At 34.6% G+C, this 13,996-nt stretch overlaps 1 protein-coding gene across 1 annotated transcript in view; it reads left to right on the top strand.

Annotated features, from left to right (window-relative positions):
* Positions 1 to 221: 221 nt before the first annotated feature.
* LOC120629959 (serine-rich adhesin for platelets) overlaps positions 222 to 13,996 on the top strand; it is a 79,594-nt gene continuing 65,819 nt past the window's right edge. The window contains exon 1 of the mRNA XM_039899054.1: positions 222 to 359. The gene's annotated coding sequence lies outside the window, so the exon portion shown is untranslated. The remainder of the gene's footprint in view (positions 360 to 13,996) is intronic.

Here is a 13,996-nt window from a genome sequence, read left to right as displayed (position 1 = left end):
AGCCTACCCTCTAGTTTTTTTTAGGGTTCAGTTACCAAAATGTTGATCAGGTACCCTTAAAGTGCGTGAGTACCCTAACAGAAAGTGGAGTGATAGCCGGAGGGGGTCCGCTGCAAGCGGCGTAGAGTTCGCGACGACTCACGCCGGTCGCCTAGAGTCGAGACTCGAGACCCGAGAGCGAGACTTCAAGTCGAGAATCAGTTCGTTCCCGCCTCCAGCCGACAAAGCTCGTGCGGCTTTGTACGCGAGACACGCGCGAACACTAATTTTGAAAGAAACAAAATCTCGTTAAGGTTTTCGTGAATCGTGATGCCGTTGTACTTCTGATTAGCTCGAATAAACACTGATTTGTTTTCCTGGTGAGTTTTCCGTTATTTTTTTTACATTTTCTATTATCTTTATTTATGTATTTTACTGTTGACAATCTGAAATATTACTTCTGCGGTATTTCATGCGGATGTTATTGAATTTCTGTGAATTATTTATTTTCTTTGATAATAATTGAAGTATTTTATCTGCTATTACATTAATTATTGAGTTATTAAATGCAATTTTATTTGCTGCGGTGGAATGCAGTTTTTGGACCTAGAGTATTATTTATCTAGTGTTTTATTATCGATTAATTTGGTATTCATGATATTTTTATTATTTATTTATTTTTAAGTACTTTCTTAGTGACTGAATAAGTACTTACTGTTTATTTTCAAAGGGTACTTTCGATATTCGGTAATAAACCTAATATTAAAATATCCACTTGTTGAAATTGGATATTCAAAATAATTTTTAAATTATTCCGTTAATTTCTATAATAATCTGTTAATATGAATGCTACGTGATATTTTTCATTAAATTACTGGATGTATTAGGCAATTAGCCATTAATTCATAGCTTAAATCAATTTACGTTTGTAAATCAGATTGTTTGTACGTTATTAAGTAGAACAGGTGGAGAACTTAATCTTTATGGATAAAAATAAGATAAGCTATTTTTTTAATTCTAAATGCATTAACAAAATTGCTTCGAATAAAAAATTCTTTAAATACTTTGGAGGTATGATTTTGCACAGAATCTAAAAAAGATAATAAGGTTCAATGAACCAAGTGGGTCAATCATCACCCCATTTGTAACATTATGTTAAATGGTATCAAATGTGTACCTATTTAATTACTAAATAATTAGTTACTAAATAGAAAGAATGAATTAAAGTTGTAAAAATAATGCATCAAAATCAGTAGTTTATAGGTACACTGACCTCTATTCACTTTGCCGAAATACGTTTTATTAAAAATAAAATAATTGAAGCATTATTTTTTTATGAAAACAATACATTAATCTAAATGTACCTTTTAATATTTATGTCAGAAATGTTACTGAATAAAATATGTAATTGTTATTATTTTCCTTTTGATAATTCCAAGTTAGAACTTTGTGCGGTAAATAAGTAAAAGCTATCCATAACTTTTCCTTTTCCTCACGTTGTAGTTGAAAAAGCTATAGTAATATAATGCAATTATTCCAGACGCGTTCCGGTGCCACTATGGTCACGTTTCTCATAGTTTCGTAGGTATGCTCGGATTACAAAAACTTCGCATAATAGCGAGAGCACTTCTCCCTGTCCACATATAGCCTTACGTTCTGATTTCCGTGAAAAAGCCGTGTGAATACTTGGCATACATTTTCTTGAAAAGGTATATGACTTTTGGTTACAGATTCGTTTCCAACGTTTGTATCCTCATTGGATTTCTGTTGAAAACTTATTTTTTTTATTATAGTCGTAACTATTCAAGTTTATATCTTATTATCTTATGAATCGGTACATGATTCGATGGAATCGATATTTACATAAACTTTTTACTTGTTAATTCGAGAAAAAAATATACTTAATTATCGCTGCGGTTTCTATTTCAATAAATGGATACCATTATTTCATAAAATATATCTTACTTAAATTCTAAAGCTAAATAGATGAAGCTCTATCTAACAATAATTTTAAATTGAGATCAAGAAATAAAATTATTATTAAAATGATGAGTCATCATCATGAGAGGGAAGTCAATTTATAATTCCGAGCTGCTCCAATGATTAGGTATCCAACACTAATTCAAACATTCTTTATTAATGTAGGCCTATCACAGGCAATTATAAAACGTTTATACACATTACTTTGAATTATTGTGAGGTGATGGTGATAACTACATCCTAGCCTACGCGCTGTAGCTCTATTTCACCATTAATTTCATGTTTGCGAAAGTTACTGATGGATCGCTATGTGCTCTTTAATTTTATAGTTAACACGTTTAGCGGCACGTCTTTGTCGATAGTCTTTGTCGATAGGCAAATTCGTTAACTAGGAGGATTCCACACGCGCCCTGGTCGAAGAAGATCCCGCAGCAAACTTAGCCGGGTAAAACGAATGTTATCAGATAATAATTGTGATCAAATGTCAGTGATACTAATAAGCGGGAGCGGCATACATAACAGTTTTTGTCAACCCGGGTATCGAACAGTAGACTCGCAATTGGTTTGAAATGCTTAGCCACGATATCAACGAGCAACTAATATATCAAAACTTTACGATTCAGAGCGTAAAATTGCTTTCAGATACTAGGGATACAGAGGTACCTAGGTAATCAATTTGTTTGAAAACGCTGTGATTCTTTGCGTGAATACTTAGCCTACATTACTGGGGACGTACTTGGATGGTGTGGGAAATGAATGTCGCTTAGCGATCATTTGCATCTGAATTTGGCTTTAATGTGTTTTATGGTTTAAATCGTTTTAAAATTGACAATAGTATGCCTCTGTCGCTAACTGCGTCTTTGGTCTATTGGTCGACATGTTTTACTGCAGTTAACGGGTCTCTGGATATAATTTTCTGGTCAGGCCGATTAGAATTAGGATTTAAAAATTCCTTGTACCAGCCGACCACGGCAGTTTTAATTCACGGTCGAATATAAATGTACACGTATAAATAAAATATATTTCACTTGTATATATATAATTTTTTTACTTTCTAAAAATTTTTGGCCACAACCTCACTCGTTTTTCTCGCACGTAGAAAGGTAGAAAATGCTTAAGCATTAAATACTCCTTTTGTTAACCGTTTCTTGTCTGTGCAATAAAGTGAATAAATAAATAAAGCCTGTATAAGGAAGGAGCCTGTGCCCAGCAATCAGCCAACGTTGGCTGAAGGAAATAATAGATAAGGTTGATGTTGACTGCTGTAGGTACCTGCTGTAGATCTGGTTCTAACTTTTGCATTGTGCGACGAAAAACACGTAAGGGTACAGTACAGTACATTAGGGGGCCACACTGCCAATTTTATAACTTCGGTACAGAGTATTTTTACCAGAGACCCTGGAATCGAACCCTAGCCCCGTAAAGACAACCCTAGTTCCCAAGTGACCATATACGAAAAAAAAAAAAAGGTCTTGAATGTCAATTAAACTTAATTTATTACATTCGTTGAATATATAGATATTCATAAAAGTGACAAGTCTCGTACAGTGCAGCGTAAAAGTTATTAACTCTGAAGTGTAAAGTGTCAAAAGCATTAATAAAGTCTTGTATGACAGCATAAAGGGTAATAAACTTCGTAAAGCAATCATTCTCTATAGAAAGTTGAAGTATCCACATATCGCAATTCATAATGAGTTCGTAAATAAAAATAACGTATCAATATAGGTACTTTTACGAAAAACTTGATTAATATTTATAAAAAAGGTAACAAATTTTGATTGAATGTAAGGTTTAAATCCTTAAATTATTAAGGTACACTATTCCTAAATGATAATCCTCCCATTTTGAGGCATTTTGTCTAGCATGGGACTGTTGTAGGTTTTTGATGATGATGATACCAAAATCATGTACACACGTTTATCTTAAAATAAGTTGAGGTTAATCTCGCATTATGTAATTTAAATACATTTATTACATACACATCAATATAAGATGTGAGGTACGCATTTGGTTGTATAATTATTATGATTACTTTTCTTTACTTGTACCCTTAACCCACCTATGATAAATAAATTAAATAAATATTTTGATAGTACTAAGTAGAATAACGTGAAATGTAATTTATAAGATTGTTAATAAAGGCTATGTTAATATATTTTATTTAAATATATATTATTTATTTTGAATTAATTATTTATAGTGTTCAGAACACACAGAGAAAAAAAATTAGTAGAAAAAGGGGTTCAGCGATTCCTTGTACAGTGTGTGAGTGTGATTTTTACTTAACAACGCGGACATTGAGGAAATTTTCTTCAAAAACTACTGCGCCAATTTTTATATGGTATTTCGCATAACGGACCACTTTGGAATGGAATATGCAAGATTGTAACTTAGAAGTGGTGCTTTTTTGACGGAGAGAGCTCGTCCGGCGAAGTACCTACTACCGGCATGCTTATCTCCGCAGCAACTAGCATAGCTGGGTTTCGGTGTAAAAGGTGTGGTTATTGGATAGGGACAGGCGTTACTTTGCGGAATACTATGAAAATAAAGCTTAATTTACTTCACCTACTCCGCAAAATATTGGATATTAGCAGGCGTTACTTTTCGGAAATCCATAATATATTATGAATATTAAGCTTAATTTGCTATACTCCGCGAACAGCAGCAGAATCTGTATGGTGTAATTTATAATTACTTCAATCCGTATACTCCACACCAAACAGATCCTCGGCAATGTACCCTCTACGCACGTTTCGCTCTGAAACCGGAGCATCCTCAGGAGATGTTGACTTTACAATGAATAATTGTGACTTGAGGATTTGAGGATTAAATATTGTACGTTTCGCTAAATTAAAGGTTGTAAAAGAAATTTTTTTCCATTTTTAGCTTTTTTTTACCAGGTGTGGACCACCTGTCAAATATATTATAAACAAATTATATCGGTTTTTGCAAGACAAACGCATGGTAACATGTTAAAAAATATATTTATATTAATGAGAGAAGATAAATAAATAAGGAATACTGATTCCTATATACAGATTGTACGATTCGCTAAATAAAAGTGTTGTAATGAAAACTGCTTCGGTATTCGTAGCCTTGTTAGTGAAAAAACGTTGAGAAATTTCGACTTAGATATTTTAATTGAGCCAAAAAAGTTTTTCGTATTCCGCTAGCGAACTATGCAACTCGTGATTCGAGGCTTTGTTTGTAGAACAAATAAAACCTCTTTCCAAGTAGGCTCGCTTCTATATTGCGGGCAGTGTAAGTAAGAATAGGAAAAAATAAATTTTATGAAAGTTTTATTCAGTGTAAATTTAATAAACATATTAAAAAAATGTCAACCAATCAGAGATCATCATATAGTGGCTGTCACTAGCCGGGAACCGGTTCATGTTTTAATATGATATTGTCGCATGTATTTTATGGCATCAAATTTGTCAGTCTTTTATAGGAAAACTTTTGCCCTGAAAAACCTGTTATATCAAATCTTACCTTATATATTTTATAATCTTTATTATTTTGATATCATGATGTGTGCGTAAATTAAAAGTTACGGTAGTATACAGTTACGCCTTAATTTTCCCCAAGGGATTAGAAAATTGTAAACATTTATTAATTCTTTTCCTTTTTTAAATAAAAACCTTTCAAGCATGATGTCCTTTAATTATCATGCTTTTGATACAGATGGAGTTAAGCAAACAGTGTTCGGGCAATGTTCATATTTCGAATGTGAAGTTTACCCATGTTATATAAATATAAATAATATACACACATCGCCAACTAGCCCCAAAGTAAGCATAGTTTGTGCTATGGGTACTAAGATGACTGTGAATATTTTTTTATGAATAACTAGCGTCCCCAGGCCGATTCGCCGGGCTAAATTTTGCATTATTTTATTTAAACAATAAACTTACGTCATTAAATTTTTTATTTAAGTCTCATAATATATTAAAATCATTTATTTCTCTCCGTATTCATTTTCTTCTATTCTTTTCTCGAGCGGGTGGAGATCATTATCTACACCCATGGGTGTAGATAATGATCTTCATTGTTGTCACGATCTTCATGATATTCTATTGTTGGGTACACCCAACAGTATCATCATAGTAAATAAAAGCTGTATTTGACAGTTTGACAGTTCAAAAATAGGAGTGCTCTGATAGTCACCAAACTTTACAGGATTACTCGCCAGGTCAATCCGGAGATTACCTGAAAGTTTTATTGAAATCAGTCCAGCCGTTTCGGAGCCTATACGGAACATACCCACACACTTTCTCATTTATATATAGAAGATAGATATTATCATCATCTTATCGACCCATTACCGGCCCACTACAGAACACTGGTCTCCTGCCACAACTAGAAGGGGTTAAGGCCGTAGTCCACCACGCTGGCCCAGTGCGAACTAATAGTATACAGCATCATTAAAAGCCTATCTGAGTCCACTGCTGGACTAAAGGCCTCTGCCAACGGGAGGATTGACCCATAATCACCACGCTGGGCAGGCGGGTTGGTGATCGCAGTAGATGGTAGTAGTAGCACAGATGACGCTGCTACCCGCTCTCCATATAATAAATTTGGCGCGGTTTGCAGCAACCCTGCTTTCTGAGCCCAGGGCCGTGGGATCGATTCCCACAACTGGAAAATGTTTGTGTGATGAGCATGAATGTTTGTCAGTGTCTGGGTGTTTATATTTATATTCTAAGTATTTATGTATATTATTCATAAAAATATTCATCAGTCGTCTTAGTACCCATAACACAAGCTACGCTTACTTTGGGGCTAGAAGCGGTGTGTGTATTGTCGTAGTATATTTATTTATTTATTTAAATATTTCATGTTCATCAGACAAACACTTTCCTGTTGTGGGTATCGAACCCACGGCCTTGGCCTCAGAAAGCAGGGTTTTGCCCACTGCGCCAATTTGCCGTCAAACATATAAACACATTTCTTTCGACTTGTAGGCTTGTTGGTGCATTGCAGGTCATATAAAAATTAGGTCAGCAAAACTCGACGTTTCGCGCTTGTCAAGCATCCAATAACTTACATAGTTGTGATTTACAGTCCCGAGGGATTAATGCATCACTATTTTATCTCCATTAATAAACTAGTGGGTTAGATCGCAAACATTAAACATGTTTTCAATTGGACTATCTATCATTTATTATGCAAGGGTTCTTCGCTCGAAGGTATTTAGAACTTATACCCACGAATCTGTTCTAATGCGGGTTGGCGGTTTATAATTGATACGTGTTAAATTTTTTATTACCTGCAACACGGTTTGCGTTTAAGCGTGCCTATGTTAGGGGAAAATGTTTATGTTAGTTTATGTTATTCAGGTTTTTTTTTTTATTATGCTTTTTATATAATGACAAGGTTGCTTGGAACCATCCGGCTCCGCTTTCATCTCTCACAAGATAGAAAAATGAACGTTAAAATGTAAAATGTAAATTGTTGATATTGGAAAAGAGCAACTGCTGAGTTTCTTGCCGGCATCTTCTCGGTAGAATCTGCCTTCCGAACCGGTAGTAGAGTCACTACAAACAAACAGACTTGATGTTTCAAAAGTGCTTATTTTAGGCCTACTTGAAATAAAAGAATTTTTTGAATTTTACTATTTTTCACCAATTCGCACTGGGCCTGCGTGGTGGAACAAAACCTTAACCCCTTCTCACTGTGGGAGGAGACCCGAGCCCGGTAGCGGGCCGTTAATGAAGTGCGTACACATATGACTTTTTAAAATTATGATTAACAAACAAACTTTTGGTTTATTAGTGAGATAGCTAGTGTTATGAAGGTACAACTAGATCTCTCCGCTGAAGGTGTTTCAAATGAGTTTTTGCGTTAAAACTAGCTAACGCATTCTGTATTGGGAAATGTGGAAATAGAAGCGCAGGATGCAATAATTCAAACAGGAGATTGATCAGGATAGTTCTAAAGTACCTAAAGCGCCCAGCTTCAAAACTTTAATAACAGTGCAGCTGTATGCAATACTCGTACGTATGGAAATGGGAACAGAGATGGTATTTGCCTGATAGTAATATGCCGACGGAAGCTTTGTGGACTGTAGTGTATTGATTGCAAATGGTCGGACGATCCGGATAAAAAAGTTATCTTCCCATTTCAGTCGGCTAAGCACATCGGGTTCACCTTAACCAGTATACTGACATGAACTAATTAAAAACAATGGTTTCTACACGTACGTTTGCCACGTACGTTTGTTTATTAAATCGCTTTTTATTTCTTTTTAATTGTTTATTTTTAACCTGTGGTACAAAATGGGGGTTGTTATAACTATTGGCTATTGACGGTTTTTATATAAGTATGACTGCTTTGTTTGACTGAGCTCTTGTATCTCTCAAAGGTCCGTTTACGTATTTTTACACGCTTTTTATGTAGGTAGGTATAGTATATATTTTAAAATTGTTATGTATACAGTACATAACAATTTTGTTGTTTTTTCTAATTTAATTACCTATGTTTTGGCTTTGTATAGTTATATGGTTTTAGAGGACCTTGTTGTGTTGTTGGGCCTAAAAAAAAGATTTCTGAATTTCCTCTTTATATTAGCGGTATATTTTTTAGCTGTGTAATAAATCAATGAATCACTACACCCCTTTGGAGATTAACAGCATAGCTCTTGTATTAATTTCAACTATTGATTTTTATATTCCTTCAATCGGTTTATTGTTATAATTCTATTAATAGATGGACTTTAATCTTCGATATGAGAGTGTCGTGTTTGGACTTTCTGATGTCGATATACACCTGTAGTTAAAACCAATCGTAATGCAAAATTCTTCAAATAATGATGGGTAGTAATATATCAACAAATAATAGTTTGTATACTCATTGATAATGTATTGAAAATAGAATAAAGGACTTTAGTAAACTGTCAAACAAAAGTATAGGATCTATGGCGGGAGACGCGAGTTTGACAAGTTAGATTGGCGGCAAAAGAAAAGTGAGGACGGATTTAAATTAATGAATTGAGAATAGAAGATTAAGTAAAGTATTGTGGATAGAACGTTACAAATTGGGAATAGATGATTTATAATGGAAACGACATACTTAACGAAATATTGTTGTGGCAAAACAAGAGTCGTATATACTGGTGATGGAGTTGAGATAAGTTGTTAAAAGTTGTTGGTACTATGGTTGTACCTGATGTAGCATCAGATAAGTATATCTCTTATATCCTTTGGGTTATTCAGGTATCATATATGGAGCCCTAGCATTATTTCATACAGATAGCTTATGTAGCATACGTTGCTCTATACAAACAATTTGTTTCAAAAGTCCTGATGTTATAAGTGATAATAGTAGTTATGTTTGACCTGTCTTATATGTCTTGTATCAAAGGGCCTAGCGTTATAACATATGATAATGTTGTAATTGTGTTTATAAGTCTTGTTTTAATTGATTGAATAAAAGAGCAACGGTAGAGTTTCTTGCCAGTGGTCTTCTCTGCCGAAGACAGCATTCCGAACTGGTAGTAGAGTCATTTGAAGGTAATAAGTAATATGAATTATAGAGAAGCCTAATATACAGTATTAGAGTCAGTCTAGTTGTTTTATTTCACTCCTTGGGAAGTCAGGTTTATAGAGTACAGACCCACAACACTGCTCGAAAGCAGGTTGGTGGGCTTTAATGATGTCTTTTATAAAATTAATACTTTAATATGAGAAACTAGGTATTTAGCTTCAATAATACTGTTAATTAATGAAAGATCTAAGTGCCATCCTGAACATTGTGGGTATTATAGTGAATATCTGAATACCTGGCCCCTTCTTTCTTTATATGTTTTTAGCAATAATATAATATATTAAGTATATTATAGAGTAATATCAAATTCTAAAATATGTGGATATAGGTCTAGGGAGTCCCAATACCACGGTTATGTGCAGCTTAGGTCCAGCGGCAGGACGGACGGACGGACGACATCAAGCGAGTGGCATCGCTTGATGTCGTCCGTTTACCTCAAGGGGGGTCTACCAACGCTGCGTTTACCGTTGCGAGGTCGCCATTCCAGCACCTTGGGACCCCAACGTGCATCGGATCACCCAGCTATGTGCACCGCCCATTTGCAACTTTAGCTTCGCGATTCTTTCAGCTGTATGTCGGTAATATGTGGTAAATTCTTAGAATACCATTCTAATTTCTATTAGTAGTAGTAATTTTCTACATTTTACTTGGCACTGACTTCAAAATGTTGTAGAAAATATTTCTTGTTGTTTAGTTGGAACAAAGTCGGTTTTTTGTGTCAAATATTTTTGTGTCTACAATTGGCTATACCGTGTGGTGTAGTACCGGCAGATCAGAATACAGTTCTTACCACCCCTCCTCTTTCCGCGGGTGTCGTAGGGAGAAGGGAAACAGAGAATGGACAGTAGCGTCGTTCGTTCCTATAATCACCACGCTGAGTAGACGAGATCGCAGTAGGTGATAGTAGTTTGCTTAGGAGTAGGGAAATGTATAAATAAATAAATAAATAATATACTACGACAATGCACACATCGCCATCTAGCCCCAAAGTAAGCGTAGCTTGTGTTATGAGTACTAAGATGACTGATGAATATTTTTATGAATAATATACATAAATACTTATAAAATACATATAAAAACCCAGACACTGAAGAACATTCATGCTCATCACACAAACATTTTCCAGCTGTGGGAATCGAACCCACGGCCTTGGATTCAGAAAGCAGGGTCGCTGCCCACTGCGCCACTCGGCCGAGTAGAATTGAGTCAGCACCTATCGATAACATTTTTCTATTTAAATCACATGTACCGTCAATATTTTTCTTTCTTCTTTGTACGCTGATATAAAGCCACCTAAGTTAAATGTAAAAACACAGAGGTTCAATATTTCTTACAACGTAGATGAGTTAATATTATCGCGTTTTCATATAATCGGATGCGATACGTTAATGATTTCCCTGAACCATACATTCAATCCGTATCTGTTAGGTAAAACGGAGTATGTTAGTTACTTAATAGTGTGGATACTCTGTGCGAGTATCCACACTATTAAGTTTTGCAACATGTAATTTGGTCCGTCAGTCTTGGGTTTCGCTTCAAAATAAACCGCAGTAAGACTTTATTATTGGTCAATTGTATAACAATAACAATTTATGTTACAGAAAGGCTCAAAAATTAGAGCCTAAAGACAGATTACTTTATTTTTTTTAATCTTCTCTAAATATACTTCAGTTTGCAAAACTCTTGTCCTAGTTTACAAACCTTACATCTAGTCAGTACCTAATACAACCTTATTGTTTCTAGCAATAGTTTTGTATCTAGTATTTGTTTAAAAAGAACACGATGTGCAATTTGAGAATAATTATTTGCTTTATTGATATTGTTACTACACCCAATTATTTCTAGTATCCTTGTATATATTATGTAAAAGTTTGTACGTTCTACTAGACCTCATCTAATGCCGGAAAAATCAAAAAAATCCCGTAGTAATTACACACGCAACTTAAGTTGTTGTAGAACTCATATTTTACTTTTTATTTATCTCTGGACTTCGAACCGAAGTTCACGCGCAGATGAATAAAAGTACTGTACTGTACACAGAGAATGTCGAATCGGATTTAGTAACCGATATCGCATCGCTCCGTGTGAATTCCCTCTTATATTTTGTTCGCCTCGGGTGTAACGTTTCAAGTTAAATTGCAAACAGTAAAACAACCATAAAAGCGGTTTGTCTGGTTCCGATCTGGAATGAGAGAAAAATATACGTTTTTACATCTATGCACAACCAAGTGAATAACATGCTTACAATCTCATCGGGATGTTTAGGGCTGGTACTTTACTGGAACTGTCACTACTAATATTACCACCACGTACAGGTACGTAGTAGGTACTACTACAATATTATTTACCTTGAAATTGTCTCGTTGGTTTAATGGTTAGTTTGACTGTGGACAATGAAGATCTAGCTTCGAATCCCGGGTCAGACCAAAAGTGGTGTTGGAAAAATAGTGTTCTATGCCAGGCACAGAATTATGAACATACAGAAACCGTATAGACGACTAATATTGATACTCCACTTTAGTATTATTTCTCGAACAGGCGGTTAGTCACTAAATTCATTTGGCAGTTGGCAGTAATTATTTTACCTCCAATGTTCTTAAAGATTACCAATAAATGGGAAAAGTTTGTGAGCTAGCAACATTTCGCGGGTGTGAAGTGAGACGTGCTCGGGGCGTTTTCTCTGTTTTTGGATACAATGCAATGGCTGGATCAGGACTCTGTATGTTCTTTATTCTATGCCGCAAGGTATATTTGATACTTTCGGTGTTGCTGCACGATTTACTAACTTTTCCAACATTTGCCCAGTGGTGGCCACCTTGTTATCCCCATACAATATGTGCGAAGAGTTGACAGCTGTCACTATCAAATTATGCGTTTGTATGAAGACGAAGAGTTGGCAACTGGTTGGAATAGTCCGTCAATCGAGGAGCTGGTTATTATCACTAACATCGTCTTAAATATCGGCTGTCTATTTTTACTTCTGTAAGATGTCTTAAACCAATATTTCAAGTCCCTGCGACTTGAAATATTTAAAACAACGGAACAATTAATAAGGAAGCTTTACAATTCGTTGGGAAATGTTATTACAAAGTATTATTTACATTTCTATCTAAAATAACAAAACAGTTACCTATTTTTAAGGCCTCTTTATAAAATATTTGGATAATTTAGGACAAACCATAAATGTTACTTTTTATAAAACCTTTGACGAATAAAAAAGTAAAATCGAGATACCTAATACGAGAGAATACTATAAAAGTTTTAAATCGAATACATATAAGAATGTTTCGAAATTTGGCCAGCCCTACTGTTTACATATTCATGTTACATTCAGATATGGGTAAAAAAAGCAATCTTCGAAGTGGTTCAGTTCAATAATCGAGATAATCGAATCGCCAGTTGCTTTTTAGGTTTTTTACATCGAGGAGATGTGAAATACTAAACACGGCTGGACCATTTTGGAATTTGTGTCAGAGAGTGTAAAGTCCATTTTGTGATGAAACAATCTAGCTTCCAATTGCTTGAAAAAACTAAATGATACAACTCTAATTTTGGACAGTAAATACAATTATTCCACAATATAAACTTAATTAATTGGTATGGTTAATTAATATTTGCTTAATTTATAGATTACATGTCTGCTGGCGTTATATATTCTTCCACTACGTGGACCGACGATATAAAGCAAATTGTAGGGAGTCACTTTTTCCCTACCTCTAAGATCTACGTCAGGCAGTGAATGAACGTTTTAGTACTTTGAAGTGGAGACTTTCAGATATTTGGTGGAGCCAAATATCGTAAAGTCCTCATTCCAAAAAACGTGATCGTGCCCTTTTGTAAGTATTTCTAAGTGGTTAGCGAGCCAACTGAGGTTGTAGAGGTAACAGGTTTTTCGGTCATATTAAGTTTGCTTATCGAAAAGAGTAATATTGCCAAAATTTTGGTCAATTTTCTCCGATGCGGTAGAACAACTGCATTTTAGAAAAAAAAATCTAGTGTGTTATCATTTCCTGATTTAAACTGGAATTACTTATATCTAATAAATAGTTACATATAACTTCGCCTTTATGTTCCAAATAACACAACTAAAGACACGTTAAAAGTTTCCCGATAGGTTACATATTAGCAATAAAGAAAATTTCAGATTTGTCTAAGTCAGTATATCGTATTCCGGATATTTCCACATACAAATTTAACTCAAAAAAGTGAGTTTTGATATTTGTGCAAAATAAATTATAACACACTTACGTATCAGAAGGAAAACTTACTATTAAAAAAAAAATACACAGACTAGTTTACTAGTAGTAAGTAAAGTCCATTATAACTTTTCACAAACAGAATTTACATAAATAGAACAGTATAGCATAGAGTAGTAAATAGGTAAAATTTTATGAAAACTAAAAGTATAAAACCAACATTGCATATGTTCTGATACATTATGGAGACTTTTTTCTGCACAACGATATTTGTGACTCTTGATAAATGAGTTAAT

The sequence above is a fragment of the Pararge aegeria genome, chromosome 15, assembly GCF_905163445.1.
Source record: "Pararge aegeria chromosome 15, ilParAegt1.1, whole genome shotgun sequence".
NCBI lineage: Eukaryota > Metazoa > Arthropoda > Insecta > Lepidoptera > Nymphalidae > Pararge > Pararge aegeria.
This window is presented reverse-complemented; position numbering and strand designations above follow the sequence as displayed.